Consider the following 14,475-nt stretch of genomic DNA (forward strand, 5'->3'; position numbering starts at 1 on the left):
GAATTGACCTGCACATCACTAACTACGGTTTTGAAAAAAAAACAGGTCCTAAAGTTTAAGTGCAAATGTATTCAATTTAAAAGTTAAATACAACGAAACAATACTGAAGTCAGTCTTTCTTCCTTTGAGAATCACTGTATTACAGTACATATTGAGCCGCTACAGCGAAAAAACACTGATTTTCTTTTTCTGTAATTAGAGTTGAAGCCCACAGCAAACACTCACATGTCAAGGCAATGACAAAATGGAGTGCTCCGCGGTAACAACAGTCATACATTTGACGTTGCGGCGTGACAGCTCCAAATCCGATGATTAGATCTCCAGCATTTGAAGTTCCTTATATAGCATAACTACAAAGTCAGCCTATAAATTACAAGTGGCTCCGTGTTTGCTTTCTGCTTAATGAGCACTCTGGTGGGAGGCGATGCCGGAGAAACTTTTTTTTTTTTTTTTTGGTCTGACAGTTGCTTTCATAATGTTGAACTTATTGAGGTGGAATGAAAAGTCGGCAAAAGTTTACTTATTCAGTTTACATTATTTCTCTCTGATGCTTTCACCTGCGTGTGAACCTATTATTTTAGAAACTGTTGGAAAGTCTAAGCAACTCAGTCTTAATGCAATCTTCAGCTACTGTACTGATTAGTTTCGATGAGTCAATTTCAAGGGTCAAATGGTCAAGTTCACAGTTCTAAACTAATTGATAACATTAGTATGTCCTCACATCAGATCTTATTTACATATATGTATATTTTTTGGTTTTCTTTTATGTCGCCTCAAGATTGTAAGACTGAATGATTTTGAGACAATAATGAGTATAAATAGTAAGGTTAACTGCATTTGAGTAAGCCTGATTTGTTAAAAAAAAAATATCACTAGCTGCAGAAGGAGCAGGTAAGTATCCATCCATCCATCCATCCATTTATGCCTGGAGATGATATATATAAGAGGATAATGGTAATAAGGATGAAGTTGTCATGTTTTTTTGTTTTTGTTTTTTTACTTGAACTATGCTAAAATGTCCTGTGTTGTATTTTAAAGTTATACTAAGATGAAAGAATGCCCTCTGATATCTTCCTCATTTAAATACTGTAATTTTTAAAGTGGTAATTCATATTGTAATCTTGTAGACAGACTTTAAATTGTGCACCATGTACCTGTACGTATCCTAGATTGAATGCAGCAGAAAAATATAATATAGCTGTATAAAGACAGCCACTGCATTTGGTTAAAACATTTTGAGGGACCAATGGCACGCTACTGAAATGACTCAAATAGGCTGTATGTCACTCGTTTAACATAAATCACATTTATTTTCTCATTGAGACACACCAATAAAGGAATCCAATAATTATCAGTAATAATCTTGGGGGATTTAGTGATGTGTCATTTCCAAAGTCACAAAGCCAGTAAACAGTGTGCAGTACATAATGAAACCAGAAGAAGTAATTATGATGACTTTATAGCCTGCTCATCTTTCATTATAGACAACAAATATTGGCAAACACGCTGTGAATGACAAAAAGACATAGATGTCAATACCGACAGAAACATTTACTGTACACGATCTATCTACTTTCCATCAGTCAGTAGCCACCATCAATCTGAGCGAATGACCCACACAAATGGATTAAAAAGAGGACGCGGTCCCAAGTGGTGGAAGGAAGAATGAATCGCCGCTCCGCACAACAACCTTGTCCTTGTGCACCTTTCTAATAGAGTCATAAATATATCGAGACGTCAAGCACTCCGTGATGATGGCCGCGCTCTGCTTCAGGGCTGTCATTCATCCACACCAAAGTCTGCAGAGGACGACCATTAGAGTGTCCCAAAGTGGACCGATGGATTTATAGAGCTACAACTCTGGGGGAAAAAAAAAAAAAAAAAAAAAGTCCTCCCCCAAAAAAGAAGGAGAAAAATAAATTACAGTAGGCCATACATGCATACACACACATACTCACATATTATGGATGTGATATATAAGATATATGTTTTCTACACATGATTCACATAAGCTTCAGTTTTTAATTAGATGTTATCTGTTTTAAAGACATACTTTTTATATATGAATATATACCATAATATGTAGGTTTTATGCATATAAAGTATATGTAATTTGTAGGGAAACATATGCAATCTTTATACGTTTGATTTTGTCCAAGACCCGCCATTCCACCCACCAAAATTGTGTGGGTGTTTGCGTGCGCATGTGTGCGTACTGCATATACGTGTTTTTCATGTCTACCACCATCTACACCAAACTGCCCCACCCAGTCAGCGAATATTCTAGCCAAATTTAGGTCCCAGTAGTCCCTGCTTGCAAACTGTAAGATTACTTTTGGTTGTTCAACTCATGTACATACACTGTAAAAAAAAAAAAAAGTTATATAAAAGTTAATAATATTAAGAGAATTCCATTTTACATTTATAAACATTCCATTTTACATTTATAAACAGAAAATATAATGCTAGGATTTTAAAAATTGCATAAACAGTAAATAAGTGTTATCTAATAAAAAAAATTAAAATTGACGTATGTGCTATTTTTCAAATTATGGCAAATAATACCACATGTCGATCATCCATCCATCCATCCTCACAAGGGTCGCCGGGGTGCTGGAGCCACGTCGACTATCTAGTTGGAAAATTGCGCGTCATGTCACATTTTCGGTAGCACAGGTATATGTTTTGGGAATTTTAATCACATTATAAAGAATGTATATCAAACATGTAAAGATTGCAAACATTTCCCTACAAATTACATATACTTTACATGCAGAAAACCTATAAATCATGCTGTAGATTCATATATAAAAAGTATGACTTTAAAACAGATAACATCACTATAATTAAAAACTATTAAGCTTATGTGAATCATGTATAGAAAACATATTTTGCCATGCATACACCTTCTTATATATCACATACATATTTTTTACTTGTGTCACACTTAATCCTTAGAAATATTTGTGTATGAAAAGAAAGCGAAAGTGACCACTTTCAGGAGTAAATCATATATGAGACTTAGAAACAGAGCACACTGATTTCCTGTAAGTTTTATATATGTATTTTCCGTAAGGGCAGTCACGGAACAAATTAAACTTGTAAGTCAAAGTACCGCTGTACTTTGTAAAAATTCTTTTCAGGCTCTTCAAGTAGTTTCCCCACTCACAGGAGAGCATTGGCGAGCTAACGTCGGCGTTAGCCAGCATCACAGCTCTGCACAGGAAGTTGACAGATGGACTCCTTCCCGCCATCTTTAGTCCTCTTTCATCTTTCCGATTGCAGACTGTCACTGTGCTTCCCGTCCAGCTGTTGCGGGCGATGAAAGAGCCTTGCAGCTGCCACAAAGTCCTCAAACTGGCAAACTCATGAAACCACGTTCTTGGCTAACCGGGTCAGCGAGGTCACACTGTGCATGCTTTGTGCCGATATGTACAGAAAGTAGAGAGTATGCTGTAGTGTGCCAGGAGTGATTCTTTTCCATTTTCCTCAATCTGCTTAGAATAAAAATTCCAAGGTGCGCAGTTTTCAACTGCAGTGTAATCAGATAAGCTAACAGTTAGCCTAGTTTATTCTATGGGGGTGTTGGGAATCACTTCCTATCCACAGCAGTGGAGTGTCTAAGCAGTGCTTCTCAACTCTTGCCACCCTGGGGCCTGCATTTCACTATTGTAGTAAAGTTGCCACCCACTTTTATTGAAGTTAAGAACCATAAAGAACATTTCTAAATAGCTTCTTAAAACGTGTATATTGCATTTTCAAACGTCCTTCACGTACTACCTAAAGAATATCATGAGACATGAGTTATAGTCTATTAGCCAGAGACTGAGCTGCTCTGTACAACAATGCTAACAATGCAAAACTGCATAGGCTCATCCATTTTGGGCTTATACCACTTTCTGCTAACCTGGCAATGCCATCTGGTACCTCGCCACAGTAATTTCGCCGTGAAAAGGCGGGACATTCTGTACAATAATTCGAGCTGATTGGACGATGCGACATTGATGCGACGTTTGTTTTAACCAATCACGGCCACGGGTGAAAATTTTGTGTTCGTTCTTGTCGAAGGGGGGAAAAGAACGAACATCTCACGAGCTAGAAATGTACGAAGCCTCTCGCTGTCCAACCTTCAACAAGGAAACGGTAAGTAAATCTGCGAGAACAGAATTAATTGTAGAGTCCATTTGTCCATGTTGGCTTTGTTTATTAGCCCCTGCGTCGGCGCTGGCTTCCTGGTTTCGTCACAGTTGCATATCCCGCCCCCAAGCACAATCACAATGTCGCTCTGTGATTGGTGGTGGTTCGGGAACGGCGGTCATCTGCGGGAGCGATACGAGATGTATTCTTCAGAGATTGTGAACTCACAAATACAGCGAGAATTCATCTTGCGAAAGCAAGGTTAGCTTTCTGCAATGTGATGTCAAACTGCCCTTGAGAATGGGAGCTCCCTGAGATGAGCCTATGGGAGTGGTCACAACCACCGGTCCACGGACTGCCCATTTGGTACTGGGCCTATCGTCTTTTGCATGGTGCTAGCATGAAGCTAAGCTGACTTTTTTTTTTTTTTTGAATCAAATTGCATGAATCAAAAACAAAATGAATGTAACATTTATGGCATGAGAATAAAAAGCCTTCAGGCGACAGTAGGATGCTGAGAGAAAAAACTATAGTGGGCTTTGTAGTTGCGTTTGCTAAAACAGGACTGAGGGGGACAGGTGCCCAGAGGACGCTGACAGAAAATCTGACAAAACAAACAAGGCTCAGTATAATATCATGGGACATCAGAGAAGGTTCTCGCCAGGTCTGATGTGACCGTCTCTCCGATCGTTTGATCCCAGTTCAAACAATGCATCAGCTTCTCTGCAGCAAACATAAAACTTTAAGGCACAAATAAATCTCCAAGTGAGCTCACAAGCTGTGTCTTGTTTACATCTCTCCATGTCGCTTTTGCTTTTCGTTTCACTTGCACCCCCTGCCTGTCATTATCAGTCTCCATGATGATCAGTCTTCATCTTCTGATCCTCATGCAAGCTCCGCAGCCGCTTTGTTTTCAAGTTTCACGCTCTCTTAATGCGCCAATTAGTCTGTTTTGACGTTAATGAAATAAAAATAGCAAATAACGGAAGGTTCTGTAGGATAGAACTAATTTACTACTTAACACACAGTACACATTTGACTTCTCAGGGTATCATCATCAAACCATATTAAGATATAGTATCAGTACCCCGGGTCAGTCTGTCTACGAAAGCCTAAAAAATATGAACGTCTGTGCATGAAAGTACAGTACAGCCTCCAAAGTCAAATGCCTCAAAAGTAATGTGATTATATGCATATAATGTCTAAACAAAACGTTTTCAAACCATCCTCGTGTGATATCTACGGAGCACTACGGTGACATGGTGGGGGTGGGGTGGGTGGGGGGGGGTTAATTTGCATTCCTGCGCAAATAACTTTGTGTTCTCTCGCAAACATGTTCTCTTCCAAAAATCTTTGCATTCCCTCGCAAAGATTGTGAGATAACGCAAACGTTTTTTTTGTTTGTGATTGTGTGTTTTTTTCGTTGTTTTTTTTTTTTTTGGTGTGTTTTTTTTGTGGGGGGGTTAAATCCAAACTGACCCGGAAGTACATAAACACGTAAAAATAAGTAAACAATAAGGTGTCCCCTCGCGTTATCTGGCATTATTGCGAGGGAATGCAAAAGTTTTTGCGAGTGATTGCAATCTTCGCAAGAGAACACAATCTCGCGACTTTGCGAGGAGACGCAAATATTGAAATGGAACAAGCTTTGGAAGCGAGTGCAATTTTTTGCAAGAAACCAGAAATCATTTTTTCCCCACCTACCATGCCACCTTAGGGGCTCCGTAGATATCACACAAGACATGAGTAAATACAAGATTTTGCATCACAAGATGTAAAGCATTATTATTCTAACAGTGATAATTTTGTCTGACGAAAATTAAATGAAAACCAAAATAGAACCCATTCATTGAGACGACAATGATGATAACTAAAACTGACAATTTCGTCAATGACTAAAATGAAAATGAAAACAACACAGTGACGAATATTCACACAATCCAATCAGAAGGAATGAAACGCAGGTTGGAGAAAAGAACCACTCTTCAGTGTTCACTGCACTTTATTTAATGTTCAAACATCCTTACATTCATTGTACACGGTGAGTTAGTGGTTAGCACGTCCGCCTCCCAGTTCTGAGGACTCGGGTTCGAATCCAGGCCCCGGTCTTCCTGGGTGGAGTTTCCATGTTCTCCCCGTGCCTGCGTGGGTCTTCTCCGGGTACTCCGGTCTCCTCCCGCATTCCAAAGACATGCATGACAGGTTAATTGAACACACTGAATTGTCTCTAGGTGTGCTTGTGAGTGTGGATGGTTGTTTGTCTCTGTGTGCCCTGCGATTGGCTGGCAACCAGTCCAGGTTGTCCCCCGCCTATTGCCCAAAGCCAACTGAGATAGGCTCCAGCGACCCTTGTGAAGAATAAGCGGTCAAGAAAATGGATTGATGGATGAAATTAATAATAAAGGTACCCAAAAATGTTTCACTTTGCGCCCTTGCGGGCGCTTGCATATGTGGCACTTCAGCATACCCACTCGAAAAAGTCACCGCTTGCCACTAATTCTATATATATATATATATATATATATATATATATATATATAGCCTTTTTGCGAACATCAAACGAGCAACAATGTTTTTTTTAGACAGCAGTGGCTTCCTCCGTGGAGTCCTCCCATGAACACCATTCTTGGCCAATGTTTTACATATAGTTGATGCATGCACAGAGATATTGGACTGTGCCAGTGATTTCTGTAAGTCTTTAGCAGACACTCTAGGGTTCTTTTTTACCTCTCTGAGTAGTCTGCGCTGAACTCTTGGCGTCATCTTTGGTGGGCGGCCACTCCTTGGGAGAGAAGCAACAGTGCCAAACTCTCTCCATTTGTACAAAACTTCTCTGACTGTCGATTGATGAACATCCAGACTTTTAGAGATGGTTTTGTATCCTTTGCCAGTTTTATACAAACCAACAATTCTTGATCGCAGGTCTTCCGACAGCTCTTTTGAGCGAGTCATGGTGAACATCAGACAATGCTTCTCATCAAGACAATTCTGACCAGGTGTGTGTTTTATAGTGGGCAGGGCAGCTTTAAGCCACTCATCAGTGATTGGGCACACACCTGACTTAAATTGTTTGGTAAAAATTGGTTTCAATTGCTCTTTAAGTATCCTTAGGCAGAGGGTTCAGTTACTTATTCCTCCCCCTTCTGTCATTGTTTGCATGCTATCCTCATTAAAATTATGAAAACCTGTAAATGTTTGGGTGGTTTTAGTTAAAGCAGACACTGTTGTTTCATCTGTGTGATTTTGACAAAGATCAGATCACGTTTGATGGTGATTTTATGCAGAAATGTGAGAAATTCCAAAAGGTTCAGATACTTTTTCATACCACTGTATATGATTATTCTTATTGCTTTAGAGAGATTACTCTGGCAGGAAGTGAGGAGAAGAACTTTTGGCTTGCTTTTCTAATTAACAAAAAGCTGATAGGGTGCTCTTGGTTGGTTGGTTCACTCACTCGTGCGTGCGTGTTTGTGTTAATTTGGGTCACACACTTATTTTCACCCCGTAAACATAAACTATTTCAAACCACACTCAAGCTAACGTATTCGGTTGTGGCCTTCCATTTGTATTTATTTATTTATTTATTTATTTATTTATTAATGATCGGATTAAAAGGGCCACATTGTTATTAGTAAGCACAGCGAGCAGTTGTGTCTCATACACTTTTACATGTGACACTCACTGTTTTTCTTAAGGTTGTAATATAATAAACAGTATTTACTTTTCCCTATGAATTTTAAACTTACGATGCAGAAGTTGAACTTCAGTTGTTTTTTTTGTAGTTGAAATTAATGTGATGAAAGTCTTTAGATTTCAGCACAGTAAAAGTGGTCAATATTTCAATAAATATATAGAAACAGACCAAAAGCAGAGTGAGGGTAATAAAAAGTGCATACATCGTAAAAATGTACACCTTATGATCTACTTTATTCACTAGTTGTTTGTTTAATTAAATGAGATTTGTTTTGGGTTTTTTTGTACAATGATTCGCTTTATTAAATGCACATTACTTTCACATAGAAGCGTGCTTTCTCCCGGGATTGAAAGTGTGTCCTACATCTGGGCCGAGTTTGGACCGGTCCCAACTGTCTGACTGTGACAGGATGCCGAGATATGCCTTGGGAGCGGGTGTCACTTTTCAACAAGGGCACTCAGGACAGCCAACTGTTGGAGAGTGCACAGCAACTGCTGCCAAATTATGCTTCTTGTGTCCATCTGTCCTCATCGTCTTCTAAAAACACTTCAAGCTCCAACACAAACGCAGATCAATCAGAACCATCATGTTAATGAAAGACTCTTTGTTTTTTCTTCTATTTGCAAATGTTTAAACATTTTCTTGTTTTGAACAAAAATAAATAAATAATCGTGATTTCAATTATTACCAGGATAATCATGATTATTATTTTTTTTGTCCAGAATCGAGCATCCCTATTGATAGATAGATAGATAGATAGATAGATAGATAGATAGATAGATAGATAGAAATAGCATTAAAAGTTTGTTTTTAATAACAAAAATGTATGCCTCGGAATGGATTGATTCTAATTTACAATGCAATTGTGCCTTAAGATATTATTTTAATCCCATTCCATTACGTCTCAAAACACATAAATCATCTTTCTCCATTTGTAATGTGTTCTTAATGGGGAAACTAGAACTCTAATAACATTGTACTTCATAAAAAAAACAGTAGCAACATAAACAGTTTGTGCACCATGATCAATTTGTGGTTCCTTGTGGTGTCAACATGGCCGCCAGGGGCAGTATAATACATGCAGACAAACAATAAGAAGTTGAATAAGTCGTTCTTTGCAGGGATAAAGCACATAATGTATCCCTGTAAGTATTGTAATCTTGTCTGTCTACCTGTTTTGCTGCACTGTTCAAATGTTATGTTCAAATATCAAATGCTCAAAATGTTATAAACCCTAACATAGATGCCATTTGTTAGCTCGTCTTTTTTTGGGGGGGTCTCTGAGCATTCACACCCTAACACTAACTTCTAACGACTGAAGCTCAAGTGCTGTCATCCCTCATATTGGCTTCCCTCCTATAGCTTCATGCACAAGAGGAGCGGAGAGAGAAAGCACATAGAGGCGCCCAGTAATGCGTCCCCAAGTATTTGTCAGTTATCTCTGTTAGTGTCTAATCTACTTTCTTAGCGAGAACGGCAGCAGGGTCTCTATAAAGTCCAATAAACGTGATGAAATGTGACAGGGGTTCCAGGGTGGCAGCGTGGAACAGCTGCACACCTCCCCGAAAGCTGTAATTACTTTTCGTCCTCAGCTCTCCCCGCCTTCTGATTACTTACCTGGGAGAAAATCTAATTGACGCAGCAAATTGGCAAACACACTCGCTGAGGTTCAGCGCCAAGCCAGCGCGTCCTGACAAGATAATTGGGGAAAATGCCGCTTTAAACTTTCTACCACTGTTGTGAGAGGCGATAAAAGGGCAAGTGTGGTATGGCTTTTTTCAACATGGTGATTATCAAATCACTACAGGGAGGTTAAAGACTGTTGGATGAAAACAAATGAACATTTTACTTAGTTGAAAACTGGCCATGTGTATTAATTTAATTATTCAGTTATGGCTATTCCTGCCATTCCAGCCAATTGGCTGGCAACTGGTTCCGGGTGTACCCCACCTACTGCCCGAAGCCGGCTGGGATAGGCTCCAGCACCCCCACGACCCTTGTGAGGAGTAAGCAGTTAAGAAAATGGATGGATGACGTTATGGCTATTTTTTTTTTAAATTCATGTTGGTATGAGAATATCAATTTTACAAAATGTGGAATATAATATTACAAGCAAGGCTATCACTATGGTTCAAACATGTCTCAGAGGTGTTTAAATAGCCAATGAATGCACTATTAACAAAGACGAGAACAAAATAATTCATATTCAAACAAGATCAACAACAAACCATACTATATCTGGAGGGATTCACTAGTCATTTTAAATGATTGGCTCTGATGTTTTATAGCCAAATGGTCAAATAGCAACGCTAACTGACCATGGCTTTTTTTTTCTTCTTTTTTTTTTTACTGTGGAGTTCCTCGTTCACTCCATTAACAGCATCATCTAGTCTCTTGATCGCAACACACACTTTCTAACTACCGTAACACACACTCTTGTAACGATTATCGGCCGGTTGTAACTTTTGACACCTCATCACAAGCAAAGGAATTTCATTTCTGTGTCCTGGACATGCCATGCATTTCACAGACAATCAGGGCCCGGTTGTTCAAAACTCAGTTATAGCTTTAACCATTGGTTAAGTAGATTTAACCGACCGATAACTTTAACGGCACTGTTATCTTGTTGTTCAAAACTCTGTTAACTTTAACCGGCTGTTACCTTTCTGTTAAAGTTAACACACCGAAGGACCACCGCTAACTTTTTAACAGTGTGATTAACTCTGTGTTTGTGGCTAATGCTGCCTTTGTGATGTCCACTGAGCGCAAGAAAAAGAGTCTATCGAGGGCTTGACTTTGACGGTGGTGATTATTCTGATAAAGAGTTAAGCACACGTTACCTCATAGCAGTAATAAAATTCCAAATCTCATGCTGAGTCAAAAGAGAAAGAATAAAAATTTGTTTTTTAAGACAAGTTCTAAAAATGGACAGAGAAAACAAAAATAAATTAGGATGAATTATAAATAAATAACTTATGTTACGAAAACTCCTAAATTACTTCAACCATTGATTGTTTAACGTTTTCTTCGTCGCAGAAAACTTTCGACTTCTTTTTTTTTTCCGTTGAGTGCCAGCGGTCATTTAGATAGTATCCATTGCTTTCGCCGACCCGGAAGTAAACAAAAAAAGGAATTGTGGGATATATCTGTGCTAACCAGTGACATAAACGACACGGTTAACTTTGACTGTACCGTTTACAAACGGCATGACTAACCATGTTTTGAACAACGCATATTTAACGGCCGGTTAAACAGTGGTTAACATAACCGAAAACTGAACAACTGGGCCCTGGACAAGACCTGTTTCCACCAGTGAAAAACTAATAATGTCAAATATGTTTGTCAGTGGCAGTAAACTGTCGGATTCCAGTTGACGAATATAAACATCCATGGCAGTGAATGAGTGAATAAAGCCAGTTTATTATGTTTTTATATTTGTAATTCACAATAGAATGGTACTATTCTGAATTAAAACTAACAAAAATTGGTGATTAGGGAGGGGCCAGGAATTATTATTTTAATTCATTTAAATGAGGAAAATTTATTTTATATCAGAGGAAATTGAGTTATAATATTGGTAAACATTAAACTCATAAGTTAAAGTGTACTTAACAGAAGATCAGACTCTTGCTCCACTCCTCACTAATATTTGAAAATGACGCTCAAAGCGCGTGTTGCCTGAAGGACCGTTGCGCGAGTTCTGACTATGCTAAATAATCTAATCAAATGTTATGCTAATAAATCACTAACCTGAAAATCAGTATAAAGATGTTTACAAAATGCTCAGACTCCAACCTCACTCACTAAGGAGACATTTAAGGAGGCGTGTCTTGAGCCGGTGTGTGGCAGAACAACTATGTCATACTGTACAAGTCACGGAGTATATCACTTCTCATCCAATGAGAGTAAAAATTGGATTTATCCCAGTGTTTAACGTGAAGATGGTGCCACACACGGTCTCAAGCTTTCAACAAACATGCACTTAAAAGGCAAAATAATGACCAGGACATGTAGACAGCATTAGTAGACACCCGTTTATCTAGTTTATCAGCAAAAAACAAACAAAAACAAAAGAAAAAACGTCCCAAGATTCCACATTCTCACAAAGTGAAACTGTAAGCACAAAAAGTTCAGATGAACATAAATGGAGGGAAAAAAAATTATGTCCCAACATCCGTCATCTCGTATCACAGCTGTTACATCAACGTCTTGGAGCGTTTGACCCCTTGCTGCTCCCTCTGTCCCGCTGACTGCACAGTAGCCCTGAAGGGAGGAGACGGGGTCAGTTTGGCTACTCCAGAGGTCTTGTCTCTCCCTCTCACCATTCCTTCTTTCTCTCCCTTCAGCCTAAAATGTAGTAAGTGCCACAGCGGGCTGGCCGCTCCGGGCAGTTACCCAGCAGAGAGGCAGCCAGTGGAAAAGAAAGAAAATAAGATAAGGGACAGGACGCCCTGATGTGAGCACAAGACGGATGACGTTTACTCAAGGAAAGAACAAGTTGGGCTACAGAGGCAGAAAGTTAAAAAAGAGCTGAAGAGACGGAGGTGACAACCAGAATCTAAATCTTTGGAGACAAAGCCCCCCTCCCACCAAAAAAAAACTACAGGCCATCGTGAACCAGTCCTCCAAATGTCAGCACCACCCTGAGAGGGCAGCGAGGCCCCCTATGGGATCACTTGAAAAACTGATACCAACTGACACGAGAGCCCAGTTGGCACTTGCGCACATCCTCTCGCAATCGACTTCCACGACCTTACAAGTTGTGTTTCCATGGCTGAATATCGACTCTTTTCCACATGGGTCAGAGCAGACCCGTCACCAGAGCCCAGGCTTAAGGGGGGCACATGAAATGCATGGGCGGGCCCAATTATTATGAATACCATACTGACAGCATTAACTTGCCCAATATATTTGGATAAATTTATGTAGCACTGTCATGCATCTATCCATTGAATGGCGCCCGCTGACAGTATTATCATAGATGCATTTACAGTACACACACATAAAGTAGACTGCGGTGGCGTCGTGAGTACGTTGACGCCGCAGCCATATTGGATGAGGCAAAGTGAAGCTATTTGTAAAGATGCCTCCTTCTGTTTCTCCTTGGAGATGTATCATCAAGTCACAACTCATTGGATTAATAAGGAATTATTATTACCTTTGATTATATTATCCAATTCAAAGTCAATCTTACTATTTTTGCCGATGTAATGGCAAATACAATTGCCACATCCAATAGGGCGGATGTGCTGACATACTGCTTCGAACGGGCCACCTGTTTGAACGGTGTCTGCAGCAGAATTAAAAAGAAAAAAGGAAAGCAAAATCCTACCTCATTCTAGATGCCAAAACGATATGTGGGTCCCGTAGAGTTTTTTTTTTTTTTTTTCCAAGTGACTCTTTAGTTGCCGACACGAAAGTAGTTTGTAGTATGTCCCTCCTCACTTGTCATGTGTGCCAGCGTCCTCAGAAACTTGCAGCTTCACTTGTACAAAATGTACATGACTCTTGCATTGAACGCCAACATTGACATATTTGTCGCGTATGCGTATAAGTCAGCGTAAGGCATACCTAGCATTATTTTCAGTAAGACTGTGATGGCTGTTGCAGATAAGACTATCAATCAAACAAAACCATACCACTATTTCTTCATATTGTGACATCTTGCAAGAATGCCGCCAGAAAACGTTACTTGTACAAATGGCCACCGTTGGCCGTAGCCGACGCCAAAAACAAGAACAATTCGGCGAGTGGGGAGCATTAGAAGCAATGAACTGAAGCAGCCAACACAAACGTAACATACCTCCGACACCCCGAGACCTGTGTTGCGTTTACTGACACTCTGATATAAGAGTGCTAAACCGAATGAATGGAAAAATATAATGATAAAAAAAGGAGAACCATTTTAGAGATCCATGCTTCAACTGGGCGGGCACAATCATATTGGTGGGCGGGCACGGACCCCTATGGCCCGCCCATGGTGACTAGGGGTGGGAATCTCTGACATGAGGCCGATTCAATATGTATCTCGATACACAAGTTGCGATTCGATTGAAAAACGATTATCTTTCAGAACAGAACGGTTCGATACGGTTCGATTAAGTTTGGGAACGATACGATTTTCGATTCGATACGATTAATTTCAATATTCAAAACTTATAGTGACATTTGTTGCTTGTAAACAATCTTAAAACACCACAAATTTTTACAGTATCTACAAATGTGTAAAAAAAGAACAACAACGTCTTCTATATTTTTATATATTGAATCAATTATATAAATGGACCGGAACAAAGGGCTGGGCGATATGACTGAAAATGTATCAGTTTAAATATTTATTAGTTGTTATTGACAGTTATAATTGTTGTTTTTGTTTTTTGTTTTAAATTCAAAATCAGGATCAGGAAAACAAAAGGCTGATAATTCAATTTGAAATATAAATATTTAACCTTTAAAAAGACACCAACACAATTAAACAGAATATGTCCACATTGTGAAGTATTTCAGAAACATAAATTTAAGACATGAAATAAACCTACCGTCCAGCCAAAAGAAATATGAAGCCACCTTATGGAACAATAAATCTATCAAACACATTTTAACAACTTAATATATCCAAAAATATTTCCAAAAGTGCATTTCCC

General features: G+C 39.2%; 1 long non-coding RNA gene across 1 annotated transcript in view; it reads right to left on the reverse strand.

Moving 5' to 3' along the window:
• Window positions 1–2,936: 2,936 nt before the first annotated feature.
• LOC144024975 (uncharacterized) overlaps window positions 2,937–14,475 on the reverse strand; it is a 52,705-nt gene continuing 41,166 nt past the window's right edge. Inside the window, exon 3 of the long non-coding RNA XR_013284824.1 lies at window positions 2,937–4,319. This is a non-coding gene — a long non-coding RNA (uncharacterized LOC144024975). The remainder of the gene's footprint in view (window positions 4,320–14,475) is intronic.

Source organism: Festucalex cinctus, chromosome 1, assembly GCF_051991245.1.
Source record: "Festucalex cinctus isolate MCC-2025b chromosome 1, RoL_Fcin_1.0, whole genome shotgun sequence".
In the NCBI taxonomy this organism is placed as follows: Eukaryota; Metazoa; Chordata; class Actinopteri; order Syngnathiformes; family Syngnathidae; genus Festucalex; species Festucalex cinctus.